We start from the raw sequence: 20,643 nt of genomic DNA on the forward strand, positions 1-20,643 counted from the left end.
ATAATAGACATAAAATGGCGACTATTAATCAATTGAGGTCACAAGTTGAGGAATACCAAAAGGAAAAGGATGAGGAGATAAACAGAATAATCGAGGAATTTGAAAAGGCTAAAGAAGAACAGAAGGAGAGATTGAAAGAAAAGGAGGAGAAGATAAATAAGATAACCGAGGATCTAGAGAAGACGAAAGAAGAACAAAAAGGAATGATAGAAATGCTACGAGAAATGATGATGAAACAAGAGGAGAGACAAGAAGAAAGACAGAAGAAGCAGTTAGAAGAGATATTAGGAAGACATCAGCAGAAGCAAGAAGAATATCAGCAGAAGCAAGAAGAATATCAGCAAAAGCTAGAAGAAAGGCATCGAAACCAGATGGAAGAGATGAGAAAAATGGAGAAGAGACAAGAGGAACAGAGAGATCTACGGTGAAATAAATAAAATTAGAAGCGAACTAACGGAAAGTAAGAATTGTATCCAAGGATTGAAAGAAGACGAGATCAAGAAATTGACCGAGAATATGGAATCGATAGGTATAGATTCACAGGAAAAATGGAGTCAATATAATGAGGAGTTAAAGAAGATAAATGAAAATGTAATGTCGACAAACAAAACTGTGGAGGATAAATTCACTCTAGCACGTGACCAGATTGGAAGCAAAATGGAGATGATAAATGATGAAATGAGAAAGAATAAAAACGAAGCAGAAGAGAGAATGCTTAGAACAGAGCAAGGAATAGACGAAATGAAGAAAGAGATTCAGAATATCAGAGTGGAAATACAGATAACGAAAGCAGAGGTATCAAAACAATTTAACGAGCAAAGGATGGTGGATATACGGATCAACGAAAGAGAAGGGACACCCACGATAAGTGGAGAAACAGAACGAAGTAGCAAGGACATGATGATTGGAAATAATGGGAATGGAAGCCCAGCGATAATCAATATCATCAAAACTTACGATGACAGACCTAAGCATTTCAATAACTCTGCAGCAATGTCTCCGAAGAGATTTTTAAGAGAAATGGAAGATTACTTCCGGGAGAATAGAATTCCCGACGAGAAGAAGCTCAGAGTAATTGAGAAACATCTGGATGCCAATCCGAACGTATGGTATCAAGCATTTAAATATACATTTCACGATTATGAGGAATTTAAGATTGCTTTCTTAAAAAGATTTTGGAACCCAGAAATCCAACAAAACCTTAGGCTGGAATTGTATTCTAGAAAATATTCATCAATAGGGCAGACTAGGTACAGCGATTATTTTTCGTACCAATTCCATAGGTTCCAAGACCTAGATTCAGCGCCCAGTGAGTTGGAAGCGATAAGAACTATTCAAAAACAATTCCCTCCGGAAACTCAAAGATTGCTGGCGGCGGCAAATGTAAAATCAGCAGTGGAGATGGAGAATATATTGAGGCAACTCGATATGACATCTAGTCATACAGCGCCAAAAATAAATAGAAATACAAATAACCAGGAGGAGATAAATGTGCTGAACTGGGAAAACGATCAGAAAAGATCGTTTCCTGAGCGAAGAGATACCGATAAGAATCCCAAGAAAAGGGAATATAGTGATGACGAAGGGGGATTAAGAGAACAAAGCCGATGTAAGTGCAAACAGAATGGTAATGGGAATGAAAGGCAAATACATGAAAAATTTGTGCCTTATCATCGACCATCCATTCAGTACAGAGACGGCAGAAATCGAGGCAGTTTTAGACGAAATACAACATATCGAGGAACACAAATAAATAATCACTATAATAGAGAAAACAGAAACAGGCAATATAATCAAAATTCAAGGAGAGAAACCCAGGAAAAGAAGAAATGGGAAGAAGCAATTAATAACCAGAACAATAATGGGGATTTAGAAGGAGCCGAAAGTTTGGAGCTCCAAGAATTTAAAAGGAAAAAGAGAGACGAACATAAACTAAACCCAGATGCCCAAACATACGAATTGGACGTCGGGAGTAAAAAAAACGCCGATGTTGAATTAGCAAATGAAATAAGTTGTACTTGGAATGAAACAAATAACAAAATTGGAAGTTGGTACATATTACAAATCGAATCGTGGCATGTAGACCCAGACGAGTTATTGGATGAACCGGTGGAAAGAAGTAAAGAAAATAAAGCACGTTTGCCTATTATTGTGATACGAGTAAATGGATTGAGGACACACTGTTTAATCGACTCTGGGGCAAGTATTAGCGTCATATCGAAAGTATTATTCGACGAAATCAGTCGAAAGGAGAAGGTACCCATAATACCAATTGCCCAGACAAAGATACGGGGAATAATACCCGATAAATCAATTGAATGCAAAATACAAACATATTTGAAAATCAAGATCGGCGAACTGATATTCGAACAACCATTCATAGTGATGAGTAAAATAAGATACAATGTGATCCTTGGGATTGACTTTATGACAACTACAGAAATGACTATAGACCTAAGAAAGCGAGAAATAAGGTTTCCTATCACTGAGGATGATGGAAAGATAACTAAAGAGAGAATTAAATTGAATAAAGAGATTCAAGACATAGAACATATGAAATTCGAAGGATTGGAAGTACAGGGGCTAATGGATGAATATAAATCAAGCGGGAGACTGACTGAAGCCGAGAACGGAGAAGAAATAATACAAAGTTTGGAAAAGATTTTAGCGGTCGATGAAGAAAAAGAAGAACCAAGTTTATGGAAAAAAATTGCTGAAACCAACCTAGAGGCCAAAGAAAAGCTGAAGTTATATGCAATCATAGAGAAGCACTCAGAGATATTTAAAGACAAACCTGGTCAGATACCGAATTTCAAATATAAAATAATTGTCAACGATTGGACACCGTTCAAAGGAAAATTATACGATGTTCCCGAAAAGTATTTTCAAGAACTAAAGAAAATTATTCAAGTAATGATGGATGACGGAATAATCATTAGAACAACATCACCATACCTGAACCCGATCGTTATTGTTAAAAAAGTAATGGAAAGCTAAGAATGTGCCCAGATACTAGGAGATTAAATGAAAAACTAATCCCAGAATATGATCAAGTCCCAAAGATCAAGGAAATAATAAGGAGATTTAGAAATATGAAATATTTCACAAGCCTAGATTTTACTTCGTCATTTCATCATATATTGCTAGAAGAGAAGTCCAGACTACTAACCGGTTTTATGTTCAACAATCAAACTTACGCATTCTGAAGATTGCCCTTTGGACTAAAAAACAGCTGCGCCGTGTTGATAAGAGCCCTGGATAGAAATTTGTTACCTGAGGTAAAAGAATACGTGACGTGTTACGTAGATGACCTGGTATTGGCAAGTGAAACATTTGATGATCATTGTAATAAACTCGATCGGTTATTAGAGAATTTAGAAAACACAGGGTTTAAAATCAATTTGGAAAAATCAAAATTTTGTCAGGAACAAATTTTATTCGTTGGACATGTCATTGATGGAGATGGGGTAAAACCGAACCCAATAAAAATTCAAGCGATATGCGAATTCCCACGCCCAATGCGGACCAAACAAGTCAGGCAATTCTTGGGAATGACACAATTTTTTTGCTAACCATTGCAAAGGGTATACGGAAACGGCAGCACCTTTGCAAGAGTTGTTAAAGGCAAACAACAAATGGAAGTGGAACGAAAAGACCGAAGAAGCGTTCCTCGCAATGAAGAAATTATTAGCTAATAGCATAAAGCTGGGATATCCTGATTACACTAAGGAATTTATAATACAGACGGATGCTTCCAGTATAGGAATTGGTGCTTACTTATTGTTACCGTGTTTTAGCGGTAGTTATGCGTAAAAGAAGGTGCGGGTGTGAATGGGTTTCAAGCTACGAAATTATAGTGCATGTAAAATTAATTTAAAATTTAACAAGGTTATATTTTCTTTTCAAAAACAAAGCAATAACAGACATGGCAGGTACAATGTAGCAAAACAAGGGGAGTTACAATATTTACAGGTTTTGGGCTTCACGCCCTGACTTCAGCGATCAGCTCAGTTTTACCACAAACACAAGTTTTAACAGAGGGGCAGAAAACCCCATTCATCCCTAGGAGCCCCTGGCTCCGAATTACACAGAAAAGCCTCCACGAGGCATATGACACTCCATTTTCAAAAGAGAGCGATCCGCTCTTAAAATTTAAGCCTCTCAAAGGCCACACCAAACTCTACCTTCAAGCTGTCCTCTCAGGACGTATTCACAGGGGTAAAATACCCAACCTACTGAGGTCTATTACATGAAAAGAAGGTTGATTACATGACCTCTAAAATAACAATTTGAGAGGAGGCTAACCGCACTCCTGATACACTTTGATTTTTTAAAACCTACTTTGGCACTAGGCCGTTATTACAAGGGCTAATCCCATACTACAGAGGTGACTTAATAGCAATTTACATTACATTACGGAAGAATTGGTTGAGAAAATAAGTTCACCTTAAGACGATGTGAGTGGGAGCTCGAGAGGGTTAAGCACTCTCTATCCCGATATGTCGTTTTAAAATAGAATAGATACCAGTGTTTTTACATTTTAGGAAAAGGTTACATGGTTGAACGCTTAGAACCCGCCCCGAAAGTTAAACTGCTGAGCAAGAAAAGAAAGAATTTATTAATCGGCCATTACCTTATTGTTGACCGCCGCCGAGGAAAGAGGCGCTCCCCGCCTCCTGCTATGTACTTAATACACTGAAAGATGGAACAGAAGTGGCCCGGAGACCCCAAAATCAGCAGTTTATATCCTCTCGCGGAAGATTCTAGGCGTTAGGGGAAAGAAAACACCCTCCCACAAAATTTTTATTGGCTAGGGAAAAGAAACCCCTACATAGAGGAAGAAGAAACACATTATTGGTGGAAAATTAATTAAAGAAATTCGGGATTGGCTAGATCCAAAATAAGGGGAAAAAGAGGGGTATACAGCCAACTTAAACAATGACAGAAGGAAATATAACAAAGAACAAATTCTTGAAATAAAAATTTCTCCAACAAAATAGTTCTTTGACTCCGCACTAGGTCGCACTATTGTTGATCTTCAGTAGTGTCCTCTATAAGAGAAAGTTCACACTTCTTACTTCAAGCGAAACAAAAACACATCAAAAATGACACAGTTCACAAACTCAAAAATTTCCAGGTAGTGACATCTTCTGAGAAATTAGTAGATTAATGGTGTAGATGAAGTTCAGACTTCCTCCAGAAGAGGAGTTTCAACTGGCGCAACTTTTAAATAAACAGAGTAGGGGTGTACCGCCCGGTACAGACCTCCCCCCCCAAAAGTTCCTCCAGGGGTGACACATGAAATCAGTTTGAAACAAGTTCCAAGTTATAAAGTGAATATGAAAATAGATTACAAGATTTTCAGAATGTTGTGCGATTCAGTTTCACAATTTGTTGTTGCAGGAGAAGTAAAGTCTTTCTGTTTGTAGAAGTTGAATTTCTGAAGATAAACTTTTAATACTTGAAGGTGATGAAAAATTTGGCAATGTCCATCAAATATGGTGTTGAATTCCCCAGTGTAATCATTACTTATAGTAACTGTTCATGTAGTTGATGTTGATGAAGTGAGGTGGCCAGACCGGCCGTTGCAGCTTGCGTCCAAAGGAGGCCGCTCGGACCCCTCAAGTACCCTGAGATACCGCTCGCCCGCACTATGAGGGGAGCAGAGGTGTTGAAGCACGCCGCGCCCGCGGTGAACATATACGGGCTGAGGGCAAGTAGCAGGTCGTGCGCCGCACATCAGCCTTGGCCGGGAGGAGAGCTCCGGCTCGCCGTGCCCATGTCGTCCTCGCTGGAGAGGAGGGGGCCCATCCCCCTCCCCAGTCGCTGCACGGCGCTGCGCGGCTGCGGGGGCGCTGAAACATTAAAGCTAGGCGGCAGAATTGTGTTGGACTATCATATTCTTTGAGGGTACAGGCTTGTGGAGAGGTTGAGGGGCCAGCGGCGTGTAGATATCCATGGCATTCATTAAGCCACTGTGTAGAGTGGAGCAGGAGACGGGAGCGTGGTAATGGCCGTGGCAAAGACAGGATGGCAGTTTAATGGGTCGGGGCAGGTTTCACAAACATGCTTACATAAGAAACAAAATCCTATAGAAGGGGCAGAATGCCTTAAAAGTGAAACTCAAAAAAAAATATAACCTTCATATCCTTTCAAAATAATATGAAGCAAGTTAACACAGAAATTACACCGGTTTCACCTGGGACAGGTGAACTCTGAATATCCTCTCGGTGGCTGGATTACTTAGCAATAAGGTAACCGGCGTAAGAAAATCGAGAATGATACAAGACCCATGAAATCTGGGGGCAAGCTTGCCCGCGTGAACAAAATTTTTGACTATAACCTGGTCGCCTACCTTCAAAGGGGTGGGTCTCCGTCCACGATCATACCTTTCCCTAACCTTTTCATGAGACACTTTAAGATTGGCTTTAGCCTTCTTCCAAAGATCTTTAATGTTGTCCGGATCTATTATCTCGGGTAGAATGTCATTCAGAGACCAGAGGTTAGAGAGCGGCGAGTTGGGAACAAACTTGAACATTAAAGAAGCTGGAGTAAATTTGTGTGATTCATGGACCGCCGAATTCAAAGCAAAAGCTAACCAATGCAGGGACGTGTCCCACCTAGAATGATCTTCATGATGATAGGCAATAAATGCGGACCTGAGATTACGGTTAACCCGTTCAGCCAGAGATGTTTGAGGGTAATAAGCGGAAGTAGTTACATGAGAGATGGACAAGTCAAAACAGAATTTACGAAATAAATTAGATGTAAAAGCCTTAGCATTATCAGATACAATGTATTGGCACGGACCAAAAGAAGCGAAAATAGAATTTAGGCAAGTAATGGTGGACTGAGCGGTAGCCAGCTTAGTCGGAAATAACCAAGAAAATCTGGTAAAACCATCTACACATACAAAGATGAATTTGTTGGCATTTCCCTTCGACAGGGGGAAGGGTCCTACATAATCAATATACAGGCGTTCCATGGGGCGCGACGCTTGATGAGAAAACAAAAGGCCTACTTTAGTGGACATGGTGGGTTTACTGATCAAACAAGATTTACAAGCTTTTACAAGTTCCCGAATTTCACCGTCCATACCTTTCCAGATGAACATTTCACGAATCTTTTCACGAGTTTTAAAGATACCCAGGTGCCCCCCCAATGGGGTCTCATGATAGTATTTGAAGATCATAGGTACAAGAACCGCTGGAACAACAACTTTCATCAACTTATCATGCCTCGAAGGGCAACATAGAACACCATTCCTCAGAACATAAGGGACAGCATGTTCCCCAGAAGAAAGGGTTTCCATTATCGGAGCCAGCGTCGGATCTCCACGTTGGTATTTCTCAATATCCCTAAAAAGCATGGGAGCATCTGTTAAGATGGCATTAACACCAGATAGTATGGACTCGGAAGGTGATGAACTGTCGACCGGTTCGTGGGTCTCTACGTCGTTATGAAACATACGGCTGAGTCCATCGGCAACAACATTTTCAGTACCTCTGATATGCCGTACATCGAATTGGAAGGCAGAAATACGGATGGCCCAACGGGCTATACGACCTGTACGACGCGGCCTACCTAAGACCCAGCTTAAGGCTTGATTATCTGTCTCTAGATCGAATTTGACGTGTTCCAGATAGAGACGGAACTTTTCTAAGGCGAATAAGACTGCCAAACCTTCAAGCTCATATATGGAGTACTTTGCTTCTTGAGCTGACAATGTCCTAGACGCATAGGCGATGGGTCGCCTCCCTAGTTCAGTCTCTTGAAGAAGAACTGCAGCTACCGCCGACGACGACGCGTCCGTTTGGACGATGAATTTCTTCGAGAAATCAGGCATAGCAAGTACAGGGGCATTACAGAGAGCTAATTTCAGATCTTCAAAAGCGGCTTGTTGAGAAGGTCCCCACTCGAATTTGATGCCTTTCCTACGAAGAAGGTTTAAGGGCGCCGCTCTATTAGCAAAGTTAGGAATGAACTTCCTGAAGAAATTCACCATACCAATGAACCTGGCGATACCTTTGATGTCCTTGGGAGGTTTAAAATCACGGATGGCCTGTGTTCTAGAATGATCGACTGCTACTCCATCGGGTGACACAATATGCCCTAGGAATGACATAGAGGGCTTAGCAAAGGCAACCTTGGACAACTTAACAGTTAACCCAGCCTTACGAAGGCGATCGAGAACTTCTCGCAGATGATCTAGATGTTCCTCAAAGGTCTCTGAAAATACGACATCATCTAAGTAGTGATATAAGTACTCAAATTTGATGTCGGAAAAGACCCTGTCTAGTAGCCTAGTGAGCACAGCTGCCCCCGTGGGGAGCCCGAAAGGCACGCGGTTGTATTCATATAAATTCCAGTCCGTAGCAAACGCTGTAAGATGTTTAGACTCTTCGGCAAGGGGAATTTGATTATAGGCCTGATTTAAGTCCAAGATGGTGAAGAACTTGGCCTTACGAAACCATGAAAAACAAGAATGAAGGTCGGGAAGGGGCACAGATTGCAACACCACCTTCCGATTGAGAGCCCTGTAATCAATGACAGGCCTGAAGCCTCCTTGGGGTTTCGGTACTAGAAAAATAGGCGAAGAATACGCTGACTTAGAGGGCCTAATAATACCGTCCTTCAACATCTGATCGATGATTTCTTTCAGAGCCTTCATTTTAGGTGGAGATAGCCTATACGGTGGAAAGCGAACAGGAATCGAATCCGTGACCTCAATTTTGTATTCAATAAGGTCAGTAACACCAAGAGTATCAGAGAACACCTCGGGAAACGACTGACACAATTTGCGAATACTACAAGCCTGCTCCTCAGGTAGATGTCTAAGGTCTAACAACATCTCATCCTGGGTAGGCGAAATAGATGAACATGATGCAGAATTACACTTTAATAGAGGGAATTTACAATTAGAGGCAAATTTGAATGTGCACGACTTACTCAGAAGATCGAGCACAAGACCAGTGTGAGACATGAAGTCCGCTCCCAGTATGATGGGGCAAGACAAATGCTTGGCCACAAACAATTTGATTTTCCATGTAAATTTAAAAACACGAATTTTGACATGTAAGGAACCTAGAATTTCTAATGGAGATGAATTAGCCGAAACATATTTAACAGGAGATGAGTCATAGTCAGGGAGTTTACAAACAGATTTCAATTTAGAACACCAATCAGCCGAAATAATGGAACAAACACTGCCTGAATCTAAGAGAGCTGTTATAGGCTCGTTATTCAACTCAATCCTAAGAAAAGGAACAGGTGCGGGGGTATCCGCCGCAATCCTAAGACACTCTCTGGGGCATTCAAAAAAAGAATTTGAAGATTGCTCATTCCCTGAATTCTCGACCCTTTTGCCCGGGGCTGAGCCTTGGAAAGCAGAATTAGTCGACTCAGCCGAAGCCGCTAGTCACTTTTTATTATTGGCATAGGTGGAATTTGCACCAGAGCAGGAGGGGGTGCTATTTGAGTTTGGGCAATTCTTGGCGATATGTGAGAAAGCCCCACACTTAAAACAGCCTTGTGATGACCCTGCTCCATTCCTTGTCCCACTTGACTTGATCAGAGGACACTTATTCCGCAGATGGTCAGGCGACCCGCAAGCATAACATTTACGGGGATTGACTGATCGGCGAGGTGGAGGCCGAGTGTTACTAAAGGAAGGCGGGGGTTCTTTCGCGACACGCAAAGAATCGGCGTATCTAACTCCTTCCGCTGAGACGGCCAATGCTTCAAGTTCAGAGAAGGTTTGCGGACACGCCGCGAAACACAAATATGACCTGTAGGATGGCGAAATACCTTCTACAATAGCCTGCACAATCTGATCTTCAGGAAAGTGCAGAGCAAACACCCTAGTGTAGAATTTGATATCTTGTATGAAGTCAGCCAAGTTTTCATCCAAGCGCTGTACACGGTAATAGTACTTCTGAATCAGGGAGGACCTGGCCCTAGCCGGGATGAAGTTAGCTAGCAAATGGGCATGGAAATCCTCAATAGATGATTGCTCGGCAATGGCTCTTACGATTTTATCAGAGAGAATACCAATAGCATACGGATAGATAATTTGCAAAATTTGACATGGCGAAAGAGAAAAAACAAGAGCATGATCCTGAAATTCCACTAGAAATCTTAAAAATGAAATTACATCACTGGTGGTGTTGACGGAAAACTTAGAGATACCTCTAAGCAACATTGCCAATGGATGAGGCAAGCTACTGAACCCAGGTGACATAGTCGTTAAAGGTTTCAATGGCAAGGAAGTTAATTCAGAGCGGATGTTACCCAATGACGCACGGCGTTCAGATTCGTTGTTCGATGGGGCAGAGATAGTTTGAGCAGCAACGGTTATCCTATGGACTTCTCCCTGAGGAGGCCCTTCATCACTACCTACATTCACTGTGGCGGGTTGATCAGTTTTGGGAGGAACTTCGCCGGTTAGCAATTGAGTGACCTTATTAGACAATTCAGAAATAGTTTCAAGGAGCGTATTAGCGTCCTTCCTCTGAACATCATTCACCTTTAGAGACAACAGATCATTAACTCTATTTGCAAAGTGATACAGCCTGCCTTGCACACGCTTAATTTGATTAGGAGACGGATCGTTTTCATCAAAAAAGCTGACTACAGATGCTAGCCCAGTAATATTCTCGACGATCGTGGAAAGAGAATCATCAATTTCTTTCTCTCCCAAATTGGGGATGGAAATGGGCAAATCAAGGGACTCTCTAAGCTTGTTGGTGTCGATTGCAACCGTGCCTCCAGATTGCACATTTCTGATAGTTAACTCGTATATCAACTCCTCTTTGCGCAAATAGTTAAGGAGGAGAACATCGCGAGGGCCGGGCATGATGACAGAACAATTTTGAAAAACTCAAAAATTCCAGCAACTGGGAAAATTGTTAGAGTTCGAATCAAAGCAATGTTTAGCCGTCAAAAGGGGCTAAATTGAGACCCATTCAACCACGCTCTGCTACCACTTGTTACCGTGTTTTAGCGGTAGTTATGCGTAAAAGAAGGTGCGGGTGTGAATGGGTTTCAAGCTACGAAATTATAGTGCATGTAAAATTAATTTAAAATTTAACAAGGTTATATTTTCTTTTCAAAAACAAAGCAATAACAGACATGGCAGGTACAATGTAGCAAAACAAGGGGAGTTACAATATTTACAGGTTTTGGGCTTCACGCCCTGACTTCAGCGATCAGCTCAGTTTTACCACAAACACAAGTTTTAACAGAGGGGCAGAAAACCCCATTCATCCCTAGGAGCCCCTGGCTCCGAATTACACAGAAAAGCCTCCACGAGGCATATGACACTCCATTTTCAAAAGAGAGCGATCCGCTCTTAAAATTTAAGCCTCTCAAAGGCCACACCAAACTCTACCTTCAAGCTGTCCTCTCAGGACGTATTCACAGGGGTAAAATACCCAACCTACTGAGGTCTATTACATGAAAAGAAGGTTGATTACATGACCTCTAAAATAACAATTTGAGAGGAGGCTAACCGCACTCCTGATACACTTTGATTTTTTAAAACCTACTTTGGCACTAGGCCGTTATTACAAGGGCTAATCCCATACTACAGAGGTGACTTAATAGCAATTTACATTACATTACGGAAGAATTGGTTGAGAAAATAAGTTCACCTTAAGACGATGTGAGTGGGAGCTCGAGAGGGTTAAGCACTCTCTATCCCGATATGTCGTTTTAAAATAGAATAGATACCAGTGTTTTTACATTTTAGGAAAAGGTTACATGGTTGAACGCTTAGAACCCGCCCCGAAAGTTAAACTGCTGAGCAAGAAAAGAAAGAATTTATTAATCGGCCATTACCTTATTGTTGACCGCCGCCGAGGAAAGAGACGCTCCCCGCCTCCTGCTATGTACTTAATACACTGAAAGATGGAACAGAAGTGGCCCGGAGACCCCAAAATCAGCAGTTTATATCCTCTCGCGGAAGATTCTAGGCGTTAGGGGAAAGAAAACACCCTCCCACAAAATTTTTATTGGCTAGGGAAAAGAAACCCCTACATAGAGGAAGAAGAAACACATTATTGGTGGAAAATTAATTAAAGAAATTCGGGATTGGCTAGATCCAAAATAAGGGGAAAAAGAGGGGTATACAGCCAACTTAAACAATGACAGAAGGAAATATAACAAAGAACAAATTCTTGAAATAAAAATTTCTCCAACAAAATAGTTCTTTGACTCCGCACTAGGTCGCACTATTGTTGATCTTCAGTAGTGTCCTCTATAAGAGAAAGTTCACACTTCTTACTTCAAGCGAAACAAAAACACATCAAAAATGACACAGTTCACAAACTCAAAAATTTCCAGGTAGTGACATCTTCTGAGAAATTAGTAGATTAATAGTGTAGATGAAGTTCAGACTTCCTCCAGAAGAGGAGTTTCAACTGGCGCAACTTTTAAATAAACAGAGTAGGGGTGTACTGCCCGGTACACTTATATCAGGAAATGACAGAGGACCCAAAGAGTCGAACCTATTTAGCATTTGCCAGTAGAAAATTACGTAACCATGAAATCAATTACACGACGACTGAACAGGAATTACTAGCTATTATATATGCCCTACAGCAGTGGAAGAAGATAGTATACGGTTTCCCAGTAAAGATCCGAACAGATCACAAAGCCTTGCAGTTTGGGTTAAAAGCAGCCATGTCGAGTGAAAGAATCACACGATGGATGTTGTTTACGCAACAGTTTAACATTAAAATCGAACATTGTAGTGGAAAAGACAACATTCTTGCGGATGCACTTAGTAGAAACCCGGTAGAGAAAGAACAACTTGTTCAGCATATTGAATTGGTACAACAGGATGAAGAATTTCTGGGAAAACTAGGGGATATCGCACTATTGCAAAGAGCAGACGAAAACTTAATATTGGAAATCAGGAGAATTGAGCACGATAACTCAGAAAACGGGAATTTACAAGATGAAAGCAATCCATTTGTATTAAAAAACGGAATGCTAATGAAACGTATTAACAAGGATTTCAATAAATTGAGAATAGTAGTACCAGCATCATTACAAAAAGGACTAATTTGGCATACTCACTGAATAATCGGACATGGGGGAATAGAAAAGGTAACGAAAACAATACTGGAGAGGTTCACATGGAAAGGAATCACGAAAACCATCAAGGACGTGATTAAAACATGTGATATGTGTCAAAGAACAAAATACAATTCGTTCCTAACCAAGCATCAACCGATAGCTATAATACCAACAGCACCGAGAGAAATTTTTGCAATGGACATATTTGGAAAGTTGCCAACAGCTGTTAGAGGACATAAATATATAATCGTTACCATGGACGTATTCTCAAAATTCATAGTATTACAACCAATCCAAAGAGCAACATCTAAGCAGGTGCTTAAAGCAATAAGTAGAAACATAATACCTCGAATGGGAAAGCCGAAAAAAATATTAACTGACAGGGGAACCCAATTTACGTCAGTAGAGTTTGAAGAGATGATGCAGAACCTGGAAATTAAACATGTACTCTGTTCGGTTAGACACCCGTCAGCGAACCCCGTAGAGCGATATATGCGGGAGATAGCAAAATATTGTAGAATATATTGTTCAGAAAGCCATTGGAAATGGATCAACGTTATAAATATAATCGAGGAATGCATGAATAATACTATCCATGAATCAACTAATCACATACCCCGTATGATACACTTGAATGAACAACCACAAAGACCTTGGGATAAAGTTATAGGGGAAAATGATGAACCCAACCCCAGTAGCGTCGAGATTAACCAGATGGTTACAGCCAAACTCGTAGAGCAAGCAAATAAACGGTTAAAAAGAGTCCAGAATAAAAAGTTACATCTACCCTTTAAGACTAATGATAAAGTATTGATTCGAAAAGCACCTAATTTCAATGTGTCAGAACGAATATTCGCTAGATTTGTTCATTTGTATGATGGTCCATACGTAATAAGGAAAGCGTTAGGCAACAACGCATATGTAGTCGAGAACTTAAATGGAACCTACAGAAATGTATATAACGCATCTAGTCTAAAATTGTATTATGAAGAAGATCAGGAATAGAATGTATATTTTAAGGAAAACGCGTTATTAAGTTTATGTGGGACGATCTGAAACAAAGGGGTCAACGAAAGCTCCATTTTTATACAGAAGTAGAAACGAAATAAATATACTGCGAGCAGTACATTTATTTACCTTTTGACGGGGAAGTAAAATGTACCATTTCATTGCCCGATTTGCGTCATGATCGGGAGTTGCATCCCTAATACTTGCCATGCATCGCGATAAAAATGACGGAGGTTACATAATGAAAGAGAAAATGCAGATATAACTAATCAAGTAGGCCGTGAGTTGATATTGCGACGATCGGACCTTAGCAATCCAAATGGCCGTGTTAAAAGAATCAGATTTTTGTCCCGAGTAAAAAAAGACGACACACTTTAAAAAAGATCGTATTGATCATCGGAACGAGATTGTGAGCAAGAATTGATATTCAAGAAAAGAAGAGATTGAATTTACAGAAGAAATCTGCTAATAGTATAATTACGGCGGTAAATAAGCCATAAAGTACGAAGTAAAAGCATCGGGCGTGAAAGAAGTGAATCGCCCATAAGATTTGCCAACACGAACTCATAGCCGAAATCTTAAAGAAGATTTAGAGATCGGCAGCTTATTCTTTAAGCTAGCGACAAACAAGAAATACCTAAAGTATTTGGGCTAAATATTGCATCTTCACGAATAACTTACTAGATAGCTAAAATATATATTCAAAATTATTTATTCCCTAATGCTATCTTTCATTATGTTTTTACCGCACGTAATCGACGGAGATACGATGGCTAGCTAAACCAGAAGAATGGGATCACAATCCGGTGGGAGCCCTTGCCAGCCGTCATCACCCACACCCGAGGCCAGTCACCAGTAACCAACGATGACGTGAACCGCAAGTCGAGTCGGGAGCCAAGGGAGATCCAGAATGAAGACCATCCCAGTCGAATAACGAAAGCAAGATAAGTCGAGTTCCTTATATTTAAATTTTTCGTAGTTAAAATTACGTATATTTGAATGAACGATAGTAAATATTTAATTTAATATATGATTGCAATATGGTTAATGTTTAATTCTTCAAGATAAAATTCTATGAGTAGGGTCATTAAAAAGGAATCCTTATAGCTTATTTAAGATACGGAGTTAGGTAGTCTTTGACGTTTCAAATCTATAATCAACGAGTAGGAGTGCTTGTTTATTTTATGTGAAGCTTTGAAAACCGACGTTATCGATGTAATTCTGAAGACTTATGCCTTTCACTGGGTAATTCAACTCCAGTCCAATGCAGAATGGTATTAGACCGTCTTCTAGATTAATAGAATTTCACTTGACGATAACTTGACACCAAAAGTAAGTAAGTAGAACCTGAAATATTAACACTCGCATTGTTTTGCTGAGAATATGTGATTGCTTGTGTTACGGAATGCCGTAAACCCATGATAGATGATGAGAATATGTGAATGGATTATACGTATACTGCACTACAGTTAGAGCAACGAATGATTTTGTTAGGTGGAATCGTTGTTATGATCGATAATCTTTAGAGATTATAAGCTAAAAGAATGGAGATAGGGAAGTGTATAAGTAATGAGGAATTGTTATTGGCAGAATGCGTATTTTGTGAAATACGAATAGATTGGAGCAGTTGGTAATATTTAAGCGACATAATGCTAATGTTACGTTATAGTTGATGTTTTCGTCGTGTGAATTACGTAGCAGTATACGAAGTCGGGTTATGTGGCACATGCATACGATTGTAAGAGGTTAATGAACTTACAGGCTACTTATGGTATACGGTCATCAAAAATATATCCTAAAACAAGGCATTCGCGATTGGAAGTCAACATATATTTATTTTTTCAGTTGAATCTCACATAATAAGCTAAGCCTAAGTTGAAGTTCTGTCGAACGCAGGTTTGGAGGGAGGAAACGTCTTCATGACTAAAATGACTACTGCTTGAGGACAGGTAAATTTCCGATACCATTTTCTGTTTTAATATCGCAGAAAGATGTTTATTTACGAATGGAAGTATTGCATTCCTAGATGTTTGATTAGCTTGTTTGCACACGTATGTTATGATAGGCTACTCCTATTTATTTATTTTTCAGATGGTTTTATGACCAAATTTGCTTACCTAGTATAAAGAATATTTTATTTTCGGTTTTATTTTGAGTCGATATATAGCTGTATGGTGATTCTTGAACCATATTTATGGAACTTACTTATGTTGTTTTCGTTATTACACAATGAAGACTTGAGAAAACAAAGAAAGCAAAGATCATAAATATATGAATTTTTTTTAGGATATACAATGAAACTCTAATGTTATTTTAATGATGTCTAGTTGTTATTTGAGTGGTACTCAGTTAATATTCTTGATATTTCCACATTATTTCGCCGATATTTCATGGTGCTTCAGTCACTTCAGTGACTTTTCAATAATTTTTGGCAATATTTAAACATTATTTCGCCGATATTTCATGGTGCTTCAGTCACTTCAGTGACTTTTCAATAATTTTTTTGGCAATATTTAAACATTATTTCGCCGATATTTCATGGTGCTTCAGTCACTTCAGTGACTTTTCAATAATTTTTTGGCAATATTTAAACATTATTTCGCCGATATTTCATGGTGCTTCATTCACTTCAGTGACTTTTCAATAATTTTTTGGCAATATTTAAACATTATTTCGCCGATATTTCATGGTGCTTCAGTCACTTCAGTGACTTTTCAATAATTTTTTGGCAATATTTAAACATTATTTCGCCGATATTTCATGGTGCTTCAGTCACTTCAGTGACTTTTCAATAATTTTTTGGCAATATTTATGTACCAGGCGGTACACCTCCACGCCGCTAATTTAAAATGTGCGCCAGTTGAAACTCCTCTGCTGGAGGAAGTCTGAACTTTATTGGCGGTATTAATTTTCAAGTTTCTCAGAAGATGTCACTACCTGGAAATTTTAGAGTTTTTGAACTGTGTCATTTTCGACGTATTTTTGTTTTGCTTGTAGTAAGAAGTGTGAACTTTCTCTTCTAGAGGACACTACTGCAGATCAACAATAGTACACCCTAGTGCGGAGTGAAAGAACTATTTTTTTGGAGAAAATTTTATTTCAAAAGTTTGTTTCTGGTTAAATTTCTTTCGGTTATCGTTTAAGTTGGCTGTATACCCCTCTCTTTCCCCTTGTTTTGTATTTAGCCAATCCCGAATTTCTTTAATTAATTTTCTGCCCAATCTGATGTATTTTCCCCTAACTTGAATATGTTGCTGTATCCTACCCAAGAAAGAGTTTGTGGGAGGGTGTTTTCATTCCCCTAACGCCTCGAACCTTCCGCGAGAGGATATAAACTGCTGATTTTTGGGTCTCCGTGCCACTTCTGTTCCACCTTTCAGTGTGTAAAGTACATAGCAGGGGGCGGGAAGCGCCTCTTTCTTCTCCAGCTGTTCAACACCAGGTAATGGCCTCTTAATAACTTCTTTTCTTGCTAGGTCGGCAGTTTAACTCTCGGGGCGGGTTCGAAGCGTGTCCACTAAGTAACCTTTTCCTAAAATGTAACCAATCTTTTCATCTATTCTCTTTTAAAGCTGCATATTGGGATAGAGAGTGCTAACCCTCTCGAGCTCCCACTCATATTGTTTTGAGGTGAACTTAGTTTTCACAACCTGTTCTTCCTTGACGTAATGTAAATTGTTTCTTGTTAAGTCACCTCTTTAGTATGGGATTAGCCCTTGTATTAACGGCCTAGTGCCAAGTAGGTATTAAACAAAGTGCATCAGGAGTGCAAGTTCGCCTCCTCTCAAATTGTTATTTTAGAGGTCATGTAATCAACCTTCTTTTCATTTAATAGACCTCTGTAGGTTGGGTATTTTACCCCTGTGTCTATGTCCAGTGAGGACAACTTGAAGGTGGAGTTTGGTGTGGCCCGTAATTGGCCTAAACTTTGAGAGCCGATTGCTCTTTTGGAATTTGCCTTTTGTATGCTCGAGGAGGCTTTTCTGTGTAAAGAGGAGCTAGTGCTCCAGGGCCTGATTGGGGCCTTCTGCCCCTTTGTTGAATTTTGTATATCGTAAGGTTGGGCTTCTAGCTCGAGAATAGTGTGTTTGGCTCTCGGAGCCCAAATCCTGTAATCTCTGTAATTGTACATTTCAAATTGTGTTTCGGCTACCAAGTACCTGTTCTATGTGTTATTACTTATCTTGAAAAGAAAATATAACCTTGTTCAATTTTAAATTAATTTTCCTTTTGTAGCTTGGGACACGTTCACACCCGCACCTTCTTTCACGCCTAACTACCACAAAAATACGGTAACAATTTAAACATTATTTCGCCGATATTTCATGGTGCTTCAGTCACTTCAGTGACTTTTCAATAATTTTAAGCAATATTTAAACATTATTTCGCCGATATTTCATGGTGTTTCAGTCACTTCAGTGACTTTTCAATAATTTTAAGCAATATTTAAACATTATTTCGCCGATATTTCATGGTGTTTCAGTCACTTCAGTGACTTTTCAATAATTTTTGGCAATATTTAAACATTATTTCGCCGATATTTCATGGTGCTTCAGTCACTTCAGTGACTTTTCAATAATTTTTTTGGCAATATTTAAACATTATTTCGCCGATATTTAATGGTGCTTCAGTCACGTCAGTGACTTTTCAATAATTTTTAGGCAATATTTAAACATTATTTCGCCGATATTTCATGGTGCTTCAGTCACTTCAGTGACTTTTCAATAATTTTTTGGCAATATTTAATCATTATTTCGCCGATATTTCATGGTGCTTCAGTCACTTCAGTGACTTTTCGATAATTTTTTTGGCAATATTGAAACATTATTTCGCCGATATTTCATGGTGCTTGAGTCAGTTCAGTGACTTTTCAATAATTTTTAAGGAATATCTAAACATGATTTTCACCGATATTCCAAGGTATTTCAACCATTCCAACGACATCTCGACGATGTTTAGGGGATACTTTATAAGGTTTCAATAATATTTCGATGAATTATTAATATTTCAAAATTATTGAAACGAGATTGTAATGTTAATGTCAACGATTTTTTTATATGATAAGAAAATATTGAATTGAATTTCAATTTGGAATTGGAATTCCTAAGTGTGTAACAGAATATGTAATTGTAATTATACTTCACTCCAAGTACAACGAACTTTCAATAAAATAGGAGATAAGGATTTCAACTGGAATTCTTATTATTTATTCAATTCATCATTGGAAGAGGTATTAGATGGAGTACTTATAAATAATCAATAGATAAAGTCAAAGATCTATTTTATTGTTGACTACAGTTAATTGGAATTGGTTTTGCGGATGGATTTGGGGAAAAGGCTGTGCATTTCTCAGTTGAGTCCACGGTTAATTGAAATGTGTATCCCTGAAAGGTATTGTGCAGCGAACGAATATATGATTTGATAAAAAATATGGTTCTCATGTGTTATTCACCGAGATAAGCCAATATCGGTGTAGATAAATGAATGCACATGTTGGATGGGATGGAAGATACAAATGATATTTTTTTGCAGATACAGATGATGGTAATATGATTTGGTCGCAGACCTAAGCTGATGTAATTATTTTATTCTTACCTGCGTGTCGTCCTAAATTTTTAGGAGATGATTATATTTATTTGTCCATCCAACATTTTATATTAGATTATTAGCCGGAGTATTTGAGGCAGTGAGGGAAAAGGCACAATACGAATAATGTACCCCGCACGGTGCATAAATTGGCGCCCATTCGTGGAGCAGAAACTGAGGATACCCAGGGGCACAGCATTAACATTAACATGGAAGTAAAGTGAGGACACCCAGTCCGATGATAAGATGAATAATGAGCATTAATTTGCTCTCATTGTTAAAGCAAGGCTGTGGATGCTAAACCAAATTATTAGATAACTGTTAGCACATTATTTGACAATGCGGAGCAGTTTCTGGAAAATAGCTGCGATTTTAATTAACGCTCGTCGTTAGAAAAGAATAATTGCAATAATTGACACCCTGAAACGAAGTAAAACTGAGGAGATGTAACATGAAGAGTTAGATAGAAAATGTTGGAGGTGAGAAAGATTTACCCAGATATGAAGCAGAACTGATAGGAAGCAAATGATTGGGAGTCGATAATTATGAAGGAAACCTAGAGAAGAAGGAATGGAGAACTAGGCAAAGAGTCATATGATCGAGAATGGGAGTTGAAGAAGAAGTGGATGATATTGATAATGAATATGTAGCAGGAATATTTCAGATGAATAGTTAGTTAAGATAGTTAATAATGTTAAGTTAGATCGCTGTATGATTTTTGTTTTCTATTAAGGTAGAGAGAGCAAATAAGTTAATAAGTTCCGAAATATCAAGAATGATTTCTTTGTTTTCTCAAGTTTCATAAATAACTGGGGCGATGGAATGGTTGGTTATGTGGGGAGGACCGGATTGTTGATCTCATACTGAATTGAAATACTGATATATTTTATTGGTTGTAAGCTATAATAGTGTCTTTAGCGAGGTTGAGCAATAATAGACATAAAATGGCGACTATTAATCAATTGAGGT

The sequence above is a fragment of the Anabrus simplex genome, unplaced genomic scaffold, assembly GCF_040414725.1.
Source record: "Anabrus simplex isolate iqAnaSimp1 unplaced genomic scaffold, ASM4041472v1 ctg00000128.1, whole genome shotgun sequence".
Classification (NCBI taxonomy): domain Eukaryota; kingdom Metazoa; phylum Arthropoda; class Insecta; order Orthoptera; family Tettigoniidae; genus Anabrus; species Anabrus simplex.